This window comes from Cryptomeria japonica, chromosome 1 (genome assembly GCF_030272615.1).
Source record: "Cryptomeria japonica chromosome 1, Sugi_1.0, whole genome shotgun sequence".
Classification (NCBI taxonomy): domain Eukaryota; kingdom Viridiplantae; phylum Streptophyta; class Pinopsida; order Cupressales; family Cupressaceae; genus Cryptomeria; species Cryptomeria japonica.
Window position 1 is genome coordinate 124,073,717 of NC_081405.1, and position 21,920 is coordinate 124,095,636.

The 21,920-nt window shown below is 36.3% G+C and overlaps 1 long non-coding RNA gene across 1 annotated transcript; it reads left to right on the forward strand.

Annotated features, from left to right (window-relative positions):
* Positions 1-260: 260 nt before the first annotated feature.
* Positions 261-4,500, forward strand: LOC131026683 (uncharacterized). The gene is made up of 2 exons (XR_009102373.2): positions 261-620; positions 3,365-4,500. It is a non-coding gene; the product is annotated as an uncharacterized LOC131026683 (long non-coding RNA).
* The last annotated feature ends 17,420 nt before the right edge of the window (positions 4,501-21,920 follow it).

The window sequence follows — 21,920 nt, forward strand, 5'->3', positions numbered from 1 at the left end:
ACATGAACCAATTATGATCCAAAAATTCTAAAAAAAGAGTGGCTATTGATACATGACAAATTTATTAGAACTATAATAGTACTCTTCCCCTTACAACAATAATAATAAGCATAACTTATTAAGTGTACATGCCAAGTAGAAAACAATCTATAAAAAACCAATTTAAAATTCTATAAATTATATAAAAAATTGACAACAATAACAGCAAAATAAAATGATGATAACCATAACTTATTAAGTGTCTCCATGCCAAGAAGAAAACCAATTTCAAGGCCAAAGGCTAAGTATCATAAAAACCATATTTTAGTGCCCTAAAAAGATGTGGCCTTTACGGGGCAAGGATTCAGCACGCTCTCCTTCATTGTCTTCGGAAGGCCTCATTACTCTTATTTAATCCCCAGATTCTGTTTTTACAGAGGATCTAAATTATTATTATTGTATGGTGGATTCACATGATCATTCCAAGCCAATAAACTGCATAAAACAGCTATGGTTCCGTTGTAAATCATGGCAGTTGGAACACTTCATTTTAGGCGTTAGAAGGGGAAGCGGCCCTTTTGCAGGGAATTGATCACTTCAAAGCAATGATCATGTCATTTAAATAAACTTTATGAATCCAAGTAAGTACTAAAGTATTTCTTACATAACGTCTTTGGATTTTAAAGCAAATTTTGTATATAGAACCTTTGAAGTCTTTGATTGGGATTTAGATCAGACTTGCATGATCCATAGACTCAGAGCATTGTTGAGTGAAAATGGGTATTAAGTAATTTCAATAGAAGGGATATTAATTGGATTAAGGTCATGAGGAGTGAAAGAGGTCCTTATCCGTTTCAAAAGAAAGGGTAGCAGATGGATTGAAGCTTTGAGGAATGAGAGTGGGTATAAGTAATTTCAATAAAAAATTATATCAGATGGATTAAAGTTTGGAGGATTGAAAGCGGTTCTAAGTAGTTCCAATGGAAAGTATATCAGATGGATTAAAGCTTTGAGGAATGAAAGTGGGTCTTAATAATTTCAAAAGAAAACACATGAGATGGTTTGATGGAGGGGATCAGACAGTTAGCAAGACTCAAAACTATCAGAAGGGTGCTAAGAGCCAGGCCTGTAACTCTGCTTCTCTCATTGTTTGTGACTGTGTTTTTCCTATTTTTACTTCAATGGGTGTACTCCATCCCACCTCCCAAGTTTGGCCCACAGACACACACAGAATGCCGAGATGGAAAGGAAGGATACGTTTTGAGAAATAGAGCTGTTTGCACGGACACTTGTGGGGCCTTGTGCTTTCCTCGTGTTAGAGGAATCTGTTTTGGGAATTCTCAGGTTACACTCTGTGATGATGATGAATCACAAACATATTCAGGATTGCCTAATGAGATGAGGTTTGATATGGAGAAGCATAGGAAGAAGGTTCCTGTGAGAAATGGATTCTGCCCTGGGTGGGACACTGATCGTAAGAAGCCAGATGGAAATGAAATGAATGCCAGATGGATTCATGGATTGCATATGGTAGCAGATCTCACCTTGATGCCATACGGCAAAGCTGGACCAAACCCACATCATGAGTCCGAGAAGATCATCCCTGCCATTCTCATGTCTCAGCTTTATGACCTAAAAAATGCTACTCTTTATTGGTTTGCAAACCCACGTGATCCAACTTCCATCAGTGTGTGGTCCAAGGGCCTTCTTAAGGTCTTTGCATCTCAGATGAAGGTTGAATATCTTCGTCCTGCGATGGTAGATGAATCGCCCATTTGCTTTGAGGATGCTATAATCTTTGCTTCAATGACTAATGCTGCCTACATCCCTAATCGAGATGCTCATGATTGGTTGAGACAGAAAGTGCTGACACATTGCAAGATTCCTATTGTGAATGCTAGAAAACCCCTGTCTGATGCTGTTGTTATCCAACGGCCTTATTCTTCAAGAAATATAGTCAATTTTGAAGAGATGCAGGCAATGCTTGAGAGGGAATTGCATATACCAGTAAAGGTAGCTGAAACTGGTCCAAGGGAGTTTTGTCAACAAGTCAGGCTGGTTGCAGAGGCAGACTTTCTTCTAACTCCACATGGATCCCAAAATGTTGCCGTTTTGTTCTCCCGACCTAATGCTGTAATATTAGAGGTGTTCCCTCTCCTCTATTATGTTGACTGGCTTGGAAATTTGTTGCGCACAGGACGAATGCATCACTATGAGTTATATGGAACTTGGACAACTGAAAGATTGGGCATGCCTTTTCGGATGCGTCTATATGCACTTCTTGTAGGCTGGAAGAGATGTTTTTATGTTAGACAGTGCATGAATTATGGTAAAACACAAAAGATTTTTGTAGATTTAGAACAATTACAAGATATTTTACACACCCTTACATCTAGCTGTCGTGTCGTTGTCCATGGTTCAAGATGTCTCACATCGTTAGTTTCAAACAGAACCATTTTTGCCTCTTAACTCTAGAGCACTACATTCTTTTCATGGATTTTGATTTATCATTTTATTTTTTTCAGAGTATTATCTCTGACAAGTCTCACATACGTGATGGGACATGATGAACTGTTGGATGGACAAGAACTGCAGTTGTGATGGGCCAATCATTATCTTGCAGAGAGGTTGAAATAAATGGAATTAAGATATGAGTCTTTGCCCAAGTTTAACATTAGTACTTGTTTTTCTCAACCAATTGTCTGCTGTTTGCCTGCATGAATATACTAGCAGGTTATTTGATCAAGTCCTTAAAGACTAGAAGCTCAATTCCTTGCTTCCACAGTGTAGGATATGGCATAAGTGCAATGGTTGTAAAGGTTGGAAAAGGATGAGGAAAGAGAGGACATTATGGTGACGTGGGAAATTCTCAATGCAACACAAATTAACTTGAATCACTTCAAATCCAGAAATGCATCTCTCTTTCTCTCTCTCTCTATGCTCGTCTATAGTGCCTTGATTGCATTCTCATTTTATTTTCTACTTGACCTGATAAAATAGGAGCTCTGTACACCATTGAACACAGTATTTTTACGTATGGGGTTTTCTTCTTGAACAGAAGCCTTGTTCTATTGTTAGTTCAGTAAATGTGTTTCAAAGATTTATTACTAATTATTTTCATTAAGTTTTGTTTTAATAATTGAAAATTGATTAACAAATTTTGTGCTTTGATAGCATTCACATTTTTTTTCAACTTAACCTGATAAACTAGGGCTCTGTTTAGCATTGAATACCATCTCTTTACATATGGGATTTTCTTCTTAAACAGAAGCCTCGCTTCATTGTTTCTTTAATGAATGAGTTTCAAAGATTTATCTCTAATTATTTTCATCCTCAAGTTTTTGTGTCAATAGGTGAAAACTCATTAACGAGTGGTGTTATTTAGCATGCAGTGAGATTGTATGATGGTAAGAAGTTGGATGGAGATCTGTAAAATGTCGATGAAGTTGTGGTTTGACATATTTGAAAACTTTGAACCTCCGGTATGCAACACTTGTAGGAATGAATTTGATAACAAGGTACAAATTTAGTCTTTTGAGGTTGTGTGTCTGGCATTTCCTTATACATCAAGGCTGAAAGATGTAAAGAAGTTTGATGCAAATTTGTAAAATGTGGAGGGAGTTGTGCTTCGACATGTAGACATCAATTATTTTAAAACATTCAAGGTTGTATATGCAACTCTTCTAAGAATGAGTTTTCATTGCAATGTGCCAAATTAATCTTTGAGATTATGCATGTCAGATAATCTTTTCTGGGATTGAGTGGTGAATTCCCCACCAAATTCCAGCTGTATTAGCTGCAAGCGTATCTGGTGCATAAAACATAATTTTCCAGTTGACCCTAAAAAGCTATGGCTGACTTCTGAATTGCAATTTAAGAATTCCAAATAGTGATTTAATCGCAAGATTTCGGAGAAACTGACAGGTGTTTGTAAGAGCAATGCACTCATATGAAAATGGGTATAATATTCTAAGGTTGACTGCAATGAAGTATGGAACTGAAGACACCATGATTGAGGACTTTGCATTTTGAAAGCAGAGATGCAAGTATAACTTATCATTTGAAAATGTGATCTCATTGGTCAAATAATCAAAGCATATAAGATATCATGCATCAGTTGTAATGTCTTGGGCCATGTTTCACTTGGTCTGCAGTATATGGTGTACTTTGCATTTTGAAAGCAGAGATGGAAGGACAACTTATCATTTGAAAATATGACCTCATTGGTCAAATAATCAAAGCATATAAGAAATCATGCATCAGTTGTAATGTCTTGGGCCATGTTTCACTTGGTCTGCAGTATATGGTGTACTTCTGCGTTTTGAAAGCAGAGATGGAAGTACAACTTGTCATTTGCAAGTATGACTTCATTGGTCAAATAATCAAAGCATATAAGAAATCATGCTTCAGTTGTAATGTCTTGGGCTATGTTTCACTTGGTCTACAGTTTATGGTGTATGTGTTATATACGGTATAATGTCAATTTCAATTACAAAAGAACAGTAATTTGTTCGATCTCTATATGCTTCCTTGTTTATCTCCATACTTATTTTACAGTTCTTTTCTCATGGAGCAATTGCTTAGCAGATTGTAGCTCAGTTGATGTTTCAGTAATTGACATTTTTTATCTATCACGTAGCAGCATTACATTTACATGGCAAATTGAAAGTGTAAAAGGAATTCAATTACACTGGTTTAAAGCAGAAAAAACACAGGACAAAAAGGGTAAATTGCACCCTAAACCTTAAAACTCCTAAAAATAGTAATTTTTTTGAAAAAATAAAAGCTATTGAATAGCTCGCTTTTTGTCCAAAAAAACCCAGGGCATGTTGATTTGATGCAGCACTGCCAAGGAGTCAGCTGCCAATCAAATGTGGTTAGTCTTATTTTTTTTTCCTGTTTAATGATTCTATGATATGTTTAGTGTTTTTCATTATTAAAACATTTCAGTGAAGTGGAATTGAGGATGAATCTTTGAAATAGATCCCAGCAAGATAAAAGACAAATAAATTTGTAGTGATGCTGAAATAGAGCTACGGTTGAATGTTTAGTACTAATACTGTCTCTTAGAACATCCTGTTCAATGTTCTTTTCTAAATCTGCTGTTATGATCATTTTCAAGATTCAAATAATGAACACAAATGCATCATTTACCCTTCTGAAAAACTTTTGGCTTTTTCTTCAAGTCAAGTTAAGGATAATATTTGTAAACCTTCTTTTGCCTATTGTCATGAAGTTATGTAAAAGAATTTTGTTTCTTTGGCTTAAACTAGTTGGTTATGTAGTTGTAACTAATTATAGTAGCCTAATCAATGTATTATTTTCCTGATAGGATCTTGGCAACAAAGCAATGGAATACAATAAATATGGTCATATAAAATCATTTTGATTCTTTGATTTCAAGTAGTTAGTTGTGTAGATTGTTACTAATAAAAATAACCCAATCAAGGTATTCTTTCCCTAATAGGATCCTAATAATGTACTAAAAAATCCAAGAATGAAATTATTTTGCATTTGAATGATCAAGAACTCAATTCAACAAGGTGATTGTGTCATTTATCTCTTCATGAAATTCACTGTTGTGAAGCACCTTAGACAACCTAGTAGTGGAGACACGTGTCTTCTTCAAAATTTTGGATTATCCCTTGCATTGATCTACATTGTGTTCAAGAATTACCTCAAAGAAGTGGCCATGATGATTTCATGTTCTACATGTTTTGGAGTCTCCAACATTTTATTTATGTACTCGAGCATGATTTATGGAATAACTTGATCGATAATAGAGATTTGCACATGTAACCAAATCTAGGATTTAGATGAAAATGAGGAATGCAACTGCTTGAATGAGACCGCTTTCTATCAAGTATCTAGCCATGGTAGTTGTTTTCTTTACATTCTCTTTCCTTTAATGAAACTCTTTTATGTTGTCGATTTGTATAAAAAATATGAGACATATCTAAGGTGGTCTTGGAGGGAGGATCCACTCCTTTGAACTTATACATCATATTTGTAGGGGAAAACATAAGATAATGCTCAAAAGTGCTCAAGAATTTCTTAAAGCTTTTAGTACCTGTACTCACAAAGAAGGTTGACAAGTTTGGCTTTTACATATAGTGAGGTTTCAAAAGATTTTTGCAAGTGGACAATATGCAAGGGAATGCAAGAAGTTTGATAGACTAGGTTGAAATGAGGTTTTAAAATTTTGACATAAGAGAACAAGATTGCAAATAGAGAGGAAAAGTTCAAGTACTTAGAGGAGGAAGGATTCCAAATGTGTGGTGCAATTGAGAACACTTGGATGTGTATGAAAATTCAATAAGATTGAAATGCTAGAACATAGTGGAGTTTCAAGGAAAACATGCAACTAAGTAGCGACCACTAGACTGCAAGGAATTTGAAGTTTTTGAAACTCGAGCTCAAGTAGAAATTTAGAGATCTTGAGAAAGAGAGAAATATTGACACAAGGGAAAGAAAATGTCCAAATCCTATGTATGAGGGCTTAAATTGGACTTTCAAACCTAAATAACATGATATGCCCTATGTATCGTACAAACTCCAAAATTAAAATATTTCAATTAATTTGAAGGACACCCTAATTTGCTAATGCAATAAGGATCAATGTTAAGTTAGAATGCATTTACCTAGAGAAAAATTTGACATGTTGTAAAACACTAGCTTGAAATTAAGAATACATAATGAGATTGGTGGTTATGTCTATAGAAATTAATATGAGAATAATTTGTGGTGAAGCTATATGAAGCACAAAAGTATGCAAAATGTAAGATGTAGAGAGATATTTATTTATAAAAAACAAGTTGTGTGTGTAGGATTTGAGAAATACAAATCCACAGAACCCAAAGAAACCTACATGCAAGAAACCTGTCACAGAGAAAGAGAGAGAACGAAAACAAGGGTTTTGGCTCTGACAAAGTGAAAAGATTTATTATCAGAGAAAAAATGAATCAAGAGATAATAGTACAAGAGATCAATCCTTATAAAGGAGATCAACACCGAAAGGAAAACCTAACCCTAAGGTGAGTGCATTTAATAATTAAATATTAATTATTAAATGACTAATATATGCATAAAGTGAAATCTTAAGAGGAGAGTAAAGTTAATTAATTACTTTACTCTAACACCCCCCTTAAGATGAGCTACAATGCAGCTACAAACAATGCAGAAGAAAGCAAAGGAACTACAATGCAAAAGAGGGTCCCGGCAACAAGGCCTGATCAGGTACTCGAATACAAGAAAATCTCTATAAAGCGGAGTAAAGGAGAAAACCCAGTGGGAAAAAAACTCCTCTCCAAAAAGAGATAAAGAATCATGCTGAAAAAAAAACATGAAGGAAGGAAGGCCTCACTAAGACCCCCCAAGGACAACTTCCTTCACCCCAAGCATGGAGCGCAACTGAAGATAGCGCGGAGATGCCAGAGGTTTAGTGAAGATGTCTGCAACCTGCTCCTCTGTAGGAATGTACTCCAAGATGAGAGAACCATCCTGAATCAATTGCCTGATGAAGTGCATGTGGATTTCAATGTGCTTTGTCCGCTGATGCTCCACTAGGTTGCGAGAAATGTGAATGGCACTCTGATTGTCACACCAAAGAATAGTGGGACAATCTGGAGGAAACCCAAACTTTGTCATCAACTGCCGAAGCCATAAAACCTCTTGACTGGTTAACACTGCTGCACGGTACTCAGCCTCTGTAGATGATAATGCAATAGCAGACTGCTTCTTGCAAGACCATGTGATAGGACCAGAACCAAGGCAAAAAACAAAGCCAGAAGTAGACTTCTGATCATTGACATCACCAGCCCAATCGGAGTCAGTGAAACCAATGATGTGAGGGGATCCTGAAGTGTAATGAATGCCATAATGAGTGGTGCCCCGAATGTACCTCAAAATACGTTTGGCTGCTTGCCAATGGCTCTCATGAGGATCATGGGAGAACCGAGAGACAAGGCCAACTGCAAAGGAAAGATCAGGACGAGAATGTGTCAGGTACAACAAACAGCCAACCAACTGCCTGTATAAAGTGGGGTCTACTGAAGGAGTAGAACAAGTGGAAGACAAAACAACACCTGACTGAAATGGAGTGGGGGCAGACTTGCAATCAAGCATGCCAAATCGCTGAAGCATATCAAGAGCATACTTCTCCTGAAATCCCATCAGAAGACTGAATAACTTGTAGACCCAAAAAGAAGTGCAAGAGACCAAGATCTGTCATCTCAAACTGCTCCATCAAAGCTCTCTGAACACGCTGAATCATGGAGGATGAGCTACCTGTAAGGATGAGATCATCTACATATAGCACAAGAATCAAAAGATCACCCTCCTGACGCTGAATATACACTGTGTGATCAGAATGATAGCATGTGAAGTGAGAGGAAAGAAAGAAAGAGTCCATCTTCTCATACCAAGCCCGAGGGACTTGTTTGAGACCATACAATGAACGTCGAAGTCTACAAACCAAAGAAGTGTCCTGCACAAATCCCTGAAGCTGCTCCATATAGATCTCCTCATGTAGGTCTCCATGCAAGAAGGCACTCTTCACATCCATCTGAAACATTGTCCATCCCTGTGAAGCTGCAAGTGAAAGTACCAGGCGTATAGAATTCATCTTGGCGACAGGAGCAAAGGTCTCAGAGTAGTCAATACCCTCTACCTAAGAAAACCCCTTCGCAACAAGATGTGCCTTATACTTATCAATAGAACCATCTACAGCATACTTGGTACGATACACCCACTTGCACCGAACCAACTTTCTTCCCTTAGGAAGAGGACAAAGATCCCAAGTATGATTCTTCATCAAAGAAGAATACTCCTCATCCATGGCCCTATCCCACTCAAGGTGTCCTGTCGCCTCTGAAAACTTTTGAGGATCATCTGAAATGGCATGACTCAAAAGACTAGAACCAGATGTCTGAGCACGAGTGCGACGAGTATCTGAAGGATCACCTACCAAAGAACCAGCTGCATCAACAGTGTCACGGGCCCACCTCGGCAAAGACGGAGCAATTGGTGGTGGTGGAGATGGTGGATCATCATCTACATCATCCTCAAGAGATAAGTAATCCTCAAGAGATGAAGAGGAAGGAGTAGGCAATGAGGGAGAAGCTGGTGATGGAGAATCCATCTGAGGATAGCTCTCATCAAACTGGACATCCCGCCGAAACAGGACCTCTCTGGAATCAGGATCAAACAACCTATATGCCTTAACATCCTCACAGTTGCCAACAAATATGAGTGGTCGGCTCTTCCTCTCCATGGCTTTCCACTGAGCATCAGGAATAAATGCCCAAGCCTCACTACCAAAAACTCAGAATGTAGAAACATCAGGCTTGACATGGGTCCAAGCCTCCTCAGGAGTCATATGTCGCAATGCCTTATGAGGCATCCGATTCTGAATATAATTGGCACAATTGACTGCCTCAACCCAAAATGAAGAACTCATAGCTCAAGACTGTATTATACAATTTGCCATCTCCCGTAAGGTTTTGTTCTTTCTCTCAGCAACACCATTCTGCTGAGGGGTGTAAGGAACTGTAAACTAATGTTGTAAACCATGCTCAGTGCAAAAATCGTTGAAAGCCTGATTAACATACTCCCCCCCATTATCGGTGCGTATCCTCCTGATAGAAAGTCCAGATTGCTTCTCCACAAATGTCTTAAAAATCCTGAATGAGTCAAAGACATCAGACTTGAACTTAAGAAAGTACACCCATGTACGTCTGGAGAAGTCATCAATAAAAGTGAGCACATAACGGGCCCTTGAAAAGGAAGGAGTCGGAAAGGACATAAGATCACTGTGTACCAACTCTAGGGCTACCCTAGCACGAGAGGTTTGACCCTTAGGAAAAGGATATCGATGATGTTTGCCAAGGACACAACCACGACATACATCATCAGTACAAGAAATTTGTGGAAGCCCAATCACAAGTTCCTGTGTACTCATCTGTTGTAGATATTTGTAATTGACATGGCCAAAACGCTCATGCCAAAGCCTGCTCACTGAATCTGCATGTGCTATAAGAGAAGAACCAACAGTGTCTGAACTCTCAAAGCCATCAAAGCTATATAAGTGAGATGCAGAATCCACACTCCCAATAGCCACAACCAAGTCAGGATCATGAAGATCTCGAATAACCACATCATGAGGTGAGAACTCAACTGTCTTACTAGAGCCAGAGTGGCAAATCTGATAAACAGATAGAAGGTTTGTCGAAATGTCAGGAACCAAAAGCACATCCTGTAGACAACCACCATCCAATGAAACAGTACCGGAACCTTGAATGGAAAGTTGTGCTGAGTCACCAACTGCAATATGTCTAGTGCCTGTAGGAGCAAGAGCGGTGACCAAATCCTCTGTGTGTGTCATATGGTGAGAGGCACCAGAATCTAGAATCCAAGTGGATGCGGAGGACAATGCTCATGCAGAAAGAGCATGACCTTTCCCTGTGGGCTGTGAAGGAGGCTGAGGTGCACTGATATTATGTTGTTGCATGGCTTCCTCCAAAGCCTCTAAACGTTTCCAACACCTGGAAACGGGATGTCCTTCCTTGCCACAAAAACTGCAAGGATCACCAGATTTCTTCTTAGTCTTGGAGGAAGACTCACTAGACTTTGAAGATTTGCCCTGTTTAGAATTGGACTGTGGTTTTGAATCAAACTTAGGTGGTGGCTTGGAGGGATTCTCACTAGCCTCTAAATCTTTCTTAGGCTTCGGTTTCTGCTTCTGTTTTCCTTTGGAGGACTGGGCTACCAATGCTTGGTTCTGTGAACCTGAAAGTGAATCCAACTGCTTAATTTTAGCTTGCTCACGAGTCAGATGATCACAAAAGACCTCAAAAGAAGGCATGACATGTCGAGCACCCAAAGCATCCATGGTGGAATAGAAGGTCGAAGAGAAGATCTGAAATGGACCCCGAAGCTTGGAGAGGATCAGGAAAATGCACTCTGTATCAGTCTTAGTCTTACCACAACCCTGCAAGATAGATCTTTGTTGTTTAAACTTCATCAAAAAGTCCTCAATAGAGGGAAATGAATCAGGTACCAAGGAAGTTAACTCTACTTCAAGCTGCAAAGCTCTGAACTCGTTGATAGTACCAAAAAGTCCATCAAACTTGGTCCAAATAGCTCGAGGAGTGAGACAACCTTCAAGATGAAACTGGAGACTGTCGGAAATGTGTAAAGCCATCAATCCCATAGCCTGATCCATATTGTTCCTGTGCTGCATAACCTCAAAGGGACGTGTCAACTAAGGCTGAACCTCATCCAAATAGGACCATAACCCTTGAGACTGGAGAAAAGTCATCATGCGACCCTTCCAAGTGTGGTAATTATGTGGTGTGAGAGATTCAATAGGTCTGTCGGCCATCCTGTGAACTGTGCCTCAACTGCTCTGAATTTTTTTTTAATTATTATTAAGTGGTCTTTCAGAACTAGATAGAAGATGCAGAAGGGGTTTGGTTTTTTTGTTTTGGTGTTTGTAGATTCTGGTTTTCTGATGTAAATAACAGAAAGCAAGAAAAACTCCCCCCCACAATGCAAAAAACTAATCCCTAGTACAAACTGAAAACCTGAAAGTGATAGAAAGCAGTAACTGGTTGAGACAAAATTTTGAGCACCTGAATAATTTACTGATGAAACAGACTATAGTTCTGGAAAGAGCACAGAACCACCTTTCCGACGCCTATTCACTTTCAAAAAACGGAGCAAAAACGAGCAAGTTATGCCCCTCGGAGTGCAAAAAGGCTCAGCGGACTTTGACTACGAAAAAATGCAATCAAACTGGAGAAATCTAAAAAAATTCCTGCACCATTAGAATGAGCTCGGAGTGAGCTTTCCAACACCTATTCGTTTTCAAAAAATGGAGATCGGACGCCTGATTTATGCCCGATTTTGTAAAACAACTCCAAAAGGTCCAGTTGGGCCCTTATAGCCCTCAGGGGCTTAAAAAAGATTGGGCCCTGGTCCGCTGGGCGACCAGGGGCTGGCGGGGCGGGGGCGGCGGCGCTGGTGCTGGCAGAGGGTGGGAGGCACGCAGGCGGTGCAGGGAGTGGCGGGTCTCGCCAGCGGCACGGCGGTGGCTGCTTGGCCGCGACCGATGGAAACAGCCGACGGCGATGGCCGGGCAGTGGCCGCCGAGCTACACACCGGCGGCGTGCGATTGAAATGGGTGGCACCGGGGTTTGTTAAAACTGCGCTGTTTTTTAAAAAAAAACCGTTGTGGTTTTAATTTTTCTTTTTTGATTTGTTGTGATTTTGCTTGCCTCGAACTGCGTGCCCTGGGGCCGTACGGCCTTGGAGCAATTTTTTTTTGCCTTCTGGAGCAACTGTGTCCAAAGCAGATGAATTTAATATGAAAATAGGGGTTTTTGGGCACTACAAGCTCAACGGTGAGGTCCGTTTGGGCTCAAAGTGCACCAAAAAAAAGTACCCCCTATTCCAAAATAAAAAACAAAAGACAAACATAGATCTGATGCAACCAAAACCTAGATCTCAAAATCTTTCAAAAGTCTGAACAAGCTACAGTAGATATGGCTCTGATACCATATAGGATTTGAAAAATACAAATCCATAGAACCCAAAGAAACCTGCATGCAAAAAACCTGTCACAGAGAAAGAGAGAGAACGAAAACAAGGGTTTTGGCTCTGACAAAGTGAAAAGATTTATTATCAGAGAAAAAATGAATCAAGAGATAATAATACAAGAGATCAATCCTTATAAAGGAGATCAACACCGAAAGGAAAACCTAACCCTAAGGTGAGTGCATTTAATAATTAAATATTAATTATTAAATGACTAATATATGCATAAAGTGAAATCTTAAGAGGAGAGTAAAGTTAATTAATTACTTTACTCTAACAGTGTGGGGACTATAAACTTCAAACATGTGTGGAAGATAGATACACACTTCTTGTCAAGATTTTGAACATTTGTTATAGGCACACAATATGCGAGAAGAGGGAAAAATCTACAAAAGGGGATGACATGGAATCTTGGAGTTTTTGTACAAGATTGCAAAGATTACAGGGTTGTGAACAAAGTCCAAATCCTCAACACCATACAACCAAGTGGACTTTTAGGGCTCTAATGCATTGGTACAATAACTAAGTGACTACAAGAAAATTTCACAATTTTGATTGTGTTAAAAAGAGAGATTTTGAGGATATTGTGGAAGTGAGAAAATATTTGCATGTCTGTTAGAGAAATCTACAACTCTACCAAAGACTAAGCAAATAGTCTTTCTAAAGAAATCATGGAAGTATATAAGAGTTGTATGACTACATGAAAAGTTTGGACCTTTTCTTAAAAGGATTTTTTTGACATGATTTAATTTTTTTTATTTTCATGAGAGCTCCCCTCCATTTAGACCTTTGGAACACTTGAGCATTATAACATTGTGATACTTTATCAATTGGTCATCTATTGAGACTCAAACTATGAAACTCAATATTGATAACTTTGGAAAGGCATAGGCCTATATGGAATTTCATCAATTTTATGAGATTTTGTAAATTGGGGTTGAATTTTTTCATGAAAATTGGCTCTAACTAGAGGCAAGGATTAAACAGATGTAAAATAAGCCTTTAATCTTAGTGTAGACCAATCCTTTGATCATCGAGCCTAGAGTCAATACTTTGACCCAACAAAATGGAATCAAGAAAAAAAAAAAAGCACAAAAAATGATTGAACATGAACAGTATTTGTGTGTGTGTGTATTGCTTCAAGAATTTTAGATATTGTTGTGTGTCTCTATGTCTCTGTGTCCACACACACACACACACACACACACACACACACACACACACACACACACACACACACACACACACACACACACACACACACACACACACACACACACACACACACACAGATATACATGTATATATACATATACATATAATGGGTTGTATTAGGGTTAAAATCATCATAATTAACCATATTATAAGAGAAAATCACAAACTCTAATCTAATTAGAATTAATCTTAAATAACAATCGAATAGTGTAAAATCAATTGAATTGAGCAAATGAATCTAATTAAGATTCCCTTAATCGATTTGACAAAGCTTTCATTGCTCTTCTCCGAATTGTGTATGAAGGTGGCTCTTAGATGTTGCACTGAAATTCCTGCATAAGATAGACAATTGTTTGTAGATTGATTGATGTGAAATGAGGTTGAATATATAGATTTTCAAGAGAGATGGGAAGGGATTTTGAACTCAAGTCTTGATTGGGAGACAATTGATTTAGATTGATTAGTTAACAAAGTTGATTGATTTGTTAACTAAGATTGATTGACTTGTTAACTCATTTGATTGAGTAGTCAACTAGATTGATTGGATAGTGAACTGAATAGATTAGTCAATTGATTGAATAGATTGGGGAGATGACTGAATGGATTGGATATATAAGTGGATTGATTGATCAGTCAGAAAAGGTGATTTGGAGTGAAAAGGGGTGATTGATGAGTTAACTGATTTGATCAATCAGTTAAGATTTTCAACATGTGTTGTAGGAGACTGAATTGAAATTCAATTTCATGTTATTTGGATTTGAATTTTGATTTTCGAATGCTAAAATGCACATGAGATTTACTGAAATTCATTGAAATTCAGATTTGGTGAAATGTGAATTTGGGAGAAATGAAATTAAATGGAATTATTTGAAATTCAAATTTAGGGAATTAGAAGAAGAAATTAATTAATTAAAATAATTTAAATGAAATTATTTAAACATTAGAAATATAATTAATTAAAATAAAAAAGATTATTTAAGGAATAAATTGTAATTAATTAAATAATTAATATTTGAAAAAGGGGTTTGATAATAGATAGAAATTGAATAGTTAGTAAGATAGATGATGATGATTAATTTAGTTTAGAAGAATAAGATTAATATTAATTAAAGAATTAAAGAATTATTTAACTAATAGGACAAATAATTAGAACATGATCAGTGAGACATTCTTAGGTGTCTACATTTGCCCCTCTTTGAGACAATGTCGAAATGACGTCGTTTCAAAGAAAACGAAAATTTTTTGCCCCAGTATGCCCCGGTGATATTAGGGTACATAATTAATGCCCCCTCAAGAGATTGTTTGTGCATTGAGGCATGAATGATCTCTCAAAAGAAGAAGAATGTTAGATGAGAGATGGAAGAATGGTTAACTTGATGACAGGAATGAGTTTGATTATAGAAAAGAAATGGTTGAAGTGATTTGTAGATTGATTGATTTGATATGATTAGATTGATAAGATTGATAAAGTTTGGTTTCAGGAAGGAAACATCCTGTATAAGACAAAAATGATCAAAACGTCTCATTTCAGGAAGGATACATCATGTATAAGACCAATCTATCTAGTTTCAGGAAGGATATGTATCCTGTATAAGACAAATGATAGATCAAATTTGGATGAATGATAAAATATGATGAAGGTGATGAATAATTGATTGATAGATATAATAGTTGATGTGAGGAAATGATAGAATTATAGATGAAAAGATTGGAATTAAGTGATGAGAGAGATCATGCTAAAGTGATTGGAAGAATTGAAAAGGTTGATTCAAGAAAAGATTCTTGATGAGACAATGATCTTGATTGATACAATCAACATGATGAGATCAAAAATAATTGGTATGAATTGAAATGATATGATGATGATGAATAGTCTTTTTGTCTTTATTCATAGTGCAACATTTTCATCACCGAACCTTATTATGTAACAATGAAGCTTTGTACACTAGGGTATGAAGAACCAAGATGTAAAGATATCTCATTGCAAAGAAATAAACATGTAGCAGATAAGGAGTGAACCCTCCATTCTAGGAATAACAACAGGGGTCGAGGTATGTGTGGTAGTCACAAGCTTAGTTATCCTTCAAGGGATACTTGCCAAATGAATGTACCAATCACAGACACCCACTGGAACTATTGCCCTAGAACTTCATTGGTTCACACCACAAACAACAAACAAAGAAAAAAATCATGCCCATCACGATTCCTCTAGTCTCTTGTGGACATCCTTGAGTAGCATAGTAACATAATATGTTGCCAAATGATAAAAGATAAAAACTAACTATGACAAAATCCAACAGCCATACTGATCCATGTCTTTGTGTGACTGCTTGATGTGATAGTTGATAATGTCTGGTTTCAGAAAGTTGCGGACCCCGTTTAAGACTGATCTGTCTGGTTTCGAGTGTATCCTCTTTTGTTTAAGACAAGATAATGATCACGTTGATAAGGATAGTTGGCGATTGATAAGACAGTTTGATCAACTTGGTTGCAGATTTTGAATAGATAGTTGCATCCTTTGTTAAACTTTGTGCAAAGTTTTTGTTGGATATCTACTAGGATGTTTGGTTCTTGCGAGATATGTTTATTGCAAGTTTTTGATGTTTTTCGATTTTTAGTTTGTTTTCAAAGAGCTTTTCGATGTTTAGGGTTTGTTCTATTTTCTCAATGTTTTTGTTCTTTTTTCAGGATCGTATTTGAATGTTTTTGTTGTGATTTTGATGTTTTTTTATTTTTAATTTTTTCAGGACTTTTTTTTAATGTTTTGGTATTTTTATGGTTTTCAAAGTTTTTTGGTATGTTGATGTTTTTGATTGATTTTTGGATTTTTTTAAAACATGACCTGCCATTAATTGATAAAGATAAGACTAACTTGGACAAAATCCAGTAGCCATACTGATCTATGTCATTGTTTTGATTTGTGTGATCATTGATAGGAATGTCTGGTTTCAAAGAGTGAGTACCCCATATAAGACTAATCTGTCTGGTTTCGAGTGTACCCTTCCTTGTATAAGACATGTTGATGTTTGATAAAGTTTGATCGATAGATTGATTAACAAGACATGTGATCAGTTTGATTGTAGACTTTAAGAGTTTGTCTGTTATTGATTTGATTTGATTTGATGGATGGCCCATGCTTTCTTGCTTTGATTTTTTAATTTTTGATTTTGTGATTTTGATTGCTTTTTTAAGGACATTTTCAATTTTTTTGGATTTTGGATGTTATGATTTTTAGGATTTTTCAGGTCTTATTACGATTTTTAATTTTTTTTTCAGGTTCACCATTTGTATTAGGGCTAAAATCATCATAACTAATCAGATTATAAGAGCGAATCACAAACTCTAATCTAATTAGAATTAATCCTAAATAACAATCGAATAATGTAAAATCAATTGAATTGAGCAAATGAATCTAATTAATACTCCTTCAATCGATTGACAAAGCTTCCATTGCTCTTCTCTGAATTGTGTATGAAGGTGGCTCTCAAATGTTGCACGGAAATTCCTGCATAAGATAGACAATTGTTTGAAGACTGTGATTCTAGATTGATTGATGTGAAATGAAGTTGAATTTATAGATTTTCAAGAGAGATGGGGAGGGATTTTGAACTCAAGTCCTGATTGGGAGACAACTGATTTAGATTGATCAGTTAACAGAGTTGATTGATTTGTTAACTAAGATTGATTGACTTGTTAACTCATTTGATTGAGTAGTCAACTAGATTGATTGGATAGTGAATTGAATAGATTGGAGAGATGACTGGATGGATTGGAGAGATAAGTGGATTGATTGATCAGTCAGAAAAGGTGATTTGGAGTGAAAATGGGTGATTGATGAGTTAACTAAGTTAATTGATTTGATCAATTAGTTAAGATTTTCAACATGTGGTATAGGAGATTGAATTGAAATTCAATTTCATGTTATTTGGATTTGAATTTTGATTTTCAAATGCTGAAATGCACATAAGATTTACTGAAATTCATTGAAATTCAGATTTGGTGAAATGTGAATTTGGGAGAAATGAAATTAAATGGAATTATTTGAAATTCAAATTTGGGGAATTAGAAGAAGAAATTAATTAATTAAAATAATTTAAATGATATTATTTAAACATTAGAAATAGAATTAATTAAATAATAAAGATTATTTAATTAAGGAATAAATTATAATTAGTTAAATAAATAATATTTAATTAATATTTGAAAAAAGGGGTTTGATGATGAATTGATTAATAGATAGAAATTGAATAGTTAGTAAGATAGATGATGATGATTAATTTAGTTTAGAAGAATAAGATTAATATTAATTAAATAATTAAATAATTATTTAACTAATAGGACAAATAATTAGAACATGATCAATGAGACATTTTTAGGTGTCTACATGGGCAATATCTAAAATTCTTGAAGCAATAAAAATGGGTTGTCCCTCGCCATATATATATATATATATATATATATATATATATATATATCACTTCAAGAATTTTAGATATTGCCCACTACATGGTAGAGGTGAGCGTGTACCATTTCGATGTGCTAGACAATAATTTTTTTCTTTGTCAAAGTGTTAGATCTAAAATGGTCCCATCTAAAGGGAATCAAATTTTCAATGGATTCCCTTTGATTCCTTTCTCTTGTCCCACAATAATACCTAATCTCCAACTTAAAAAACTCTTGGCCTATTTTATATCAAAAACTTGTTTTACCTTCATTTAATGCTCAACAATTTTGTTTATCATCTTTTTCCTTTCTTCTTCAATGTTGTTTAGAAACATGATTGTTTTCTCCAATGGATCTTTGAACTCTTCATCTTCTATGGCCTCACCAATTGAAGGGGAAGCAATTCCATAGTCATGAGAAGTTCAAAGCCAACCCTAGATACCATTTCAAAAGGAGACATACCTATAGCCCAATTTGGGATGATCTCATCTTCCCATAATGTACAAATAATTTTTTGTGCTAGTTCCTATAATTCTCATCCACAAACTTGTATATAATTATGATTAGGCTTTTGTTTCTTGATTTGACTTGCTTGTTGTGTAGGGGATAATAGTCAGACGAATGAGAAAGTCACACATATTTATAACAAAAAATGGATATCTAAACAAATAAAAACTGAGGTGTTGTTTATAACAATCCTTGTGGCATAAAGTCTCACTAATATTTTCCTTTATGAAATTGCAAACTATCTTAAATATGATTTTTTTATAGGTATAGCTTCCACCTAGTTTGTAAAATAGATTGTAGTTGTAAGAACATGCATACATTTTGCACTTGAATTGTTGAGAAAATGGTGTCTCAACATTGCATTTACATGAGGTTACTATTTATAGTAAGTTTTCATTTGAGCACGAAATGATGCTAAATTCTCCCCAAAGCTTCTAGTTGGCTAGATAAGCATTCTGGTAAAGTTACGTTGCAAGATCACAACTAGTTTTGAAGATATTAAATTTTTCATTTTGGAGGGATCCAATGAAAGGTTTAAATTTGATTTTGAGGACTTTAGATGCCCCAAAATGCCTTGAAAAGTGGGCATAAATGACATAGCAGTTTACTAGGCAATAGAGCACTTGGTGAGCTTTCCAATGCTTCAAACGGTTCGTCAATAGGACACACAATTCTCAAGTAATGGCCTCCAGAAATTTGTACTCTTGAAATAGGAAATATAAAATACATCGAACACATAAATGAGCTGTAAAAAGGGAGGGACACGTCATAGGGAATATAGAAGGGAGATAAGGTCGGCTACACCTTATTGATTGGTTTTAGCCCATGGTTTTGTAATACTGTTTGATGGTTTTTTGTATTGTATCTCCTATTTATGAGGTGCATGAGATAAAGGTTGTGTGTAAGAGTCATATAGCTATTGAGTTACCTCTGAATCTCTAATTAGTGGTACTCCTGCGAATAGCTTGCTCTGCAAGTATATTGTAATCTGTTTTTTATTGTGGAATAATATATTGGGTGACTTTTGGAGTGTGGGGTTTTTCTCTCGAAAGGGTTTTCCCCATGTAAATCACTGTGTTATGGTTTGAATGTTATTATATCTATTTATGTTTTCTATAACTGTTGTGATGATCTATAAAAGTTTTTGCATTACCCTCCTCTCAAGGTTAGTGTAAAAAGTTGTTCCGCTACTTAACTTCCTTACAAGTGGTATCAGAGCTTGATCACCTTTGGTTTCAGTTGTGGGTTGTTGGGGTTTTTGAACTAATCCAGATTTGAGTGGGAGCTTTTACAGTAGACACTTTTTGATCTTGTTGCAAGAATTTTCAAATGGCAAGTTCGTCAGGGAAAATAGAGGTGGAGAAATTTAATGGAACAAATTTTGAGATGTGGAAGTTGATATGGAAGATCTGCTAATAGATCAAGATCGATGGGATGTTGTTTATGCGAATGTCCAAAGGCCCTCAGATTCTATTGCGATGACTCAGTATGATGTTATGGACTGAAAAGCCAAGGGTCTAATCAGACTGTGCCTGGCAGACTCTGTTCTGATCAATGTCCACGAAGAAAACACTACGAAAAAGCCATGGACTAAGCTTGGTGAAATGTATCAAGCGAAATCTTTATTAAATCAAATTTTCTTGAGGAATGAATTATATTCCTTGAAGATGGAAGAGGGTGGACGAGTTGCAGACCACCTGGAAGCATTCAATATGTTGGTGGCTCAATTAGTATTTGTCGGTGTTAAGATGAACGAAGAGGAGAAATGTCATATCTTGCTTTGTTCTTTGCCTGATTCGTGGGATTCTCTTGTTATGGCTATTGATAGTACTTTTGTTGTTTTGAAGTCCGAAGATGTGGTGGGTGCCCTACTTGGTGAAGAGATGTGAAAGAAGGTATCCCACAATTTGAAGGAAGCTCCAACTGTTCGTGGAAGACCTAAGGAGAAAGGTAAGAAGAATGAGAAGCACAATAAGTCCAAATCGAGAGGGAGATCAAATCTCCTGGAAAGTCCAAAGTTATTTGCTTAAATTGTGGTAAACTAGGTCACATTCGTAAGGATTGCAAAGAAGAAAAGAAGAAGATTGATTCTGATTCTGAGTCCGAGAAGGAAGATGGTGATGCATTTATTGCAGCTTTGGCGATTCATGTAGGTAATGATGCTTGGTTAATTGACTCAGGTGCATCTTTTCATATGAATGTCAATAGAGATTATTTTTTTGAATATGAAGAATTTAATGGAGGTAAGGTGTACTTGGCTAATGATTCACATTTAAACATTGTTGGTTGAGGCAAAGTAAGAATCATTTTTTCTAATGGTAGAATCAAAAGGATTAATGGTGTGCTGCATATCCCTGGTTTAAAATAAAATCTATTATCTATGAGCAAACTGATAGATGCGGGTGTGCAGGTAGTTTTTTCTGAAGAAGGATGTAAGATGATTAAGGGTGATATGGTAATTGCTAGAGGTGTCAAGTTCGACACTTTGTATAAGCTATACACATACACTATTGAGTGTAATAGCCCTTCTATAAAAAGCAAATCTGTGGAAGATTTGAGGGTTTCACCTTCAGCAGATGGAAATGGCTTTTGGTTACCTAAGGGTGCTCTTTCTTCTGAAGCATAGTTACCTACAGAGAAGACTGTTATGGCACTAGAGGCTTGGCCACATTGAAGAAAAGGGTCTAAGGACCTTGGAAAATAAAAACCTTGTTGAAGGTTTGAATGATTGTAATCTTGACTTTGATTTCTGTGAGAATTGCATTTATGGAAAACAAAACCGTGTTCAGTTTTACTCAAGTTCTCATAAAACTTGTGGTGTTTTGGATCTTATTCATTATGATGTGTTTGGTCCTATAGATGTTCCTTCGATTGGAAAATCCACATATTATGTTTTATTTATTGATGATTTTAGTAGGACATGGGTATATTTTCTAAAGAGTAAATTTGAAGTTTTCAGTCGATTTAAAGAATTTAAAGCAATGGTTGAGTTGCAGTCTAGAAAGAAAATTAAAATTTTGAGTACTGATAATGCCAGTGAATTTTGCTCTAATGATTTTGATAGATTCTGTAAAGACGGTGGCATTAACAGACATAAGACAACTTCATATTCTCCACAGGAGAATGGAGTTGTAGAAAGAATGAACATGACATTGATGGAGAAGGCTAGGAGTATGCTGAGT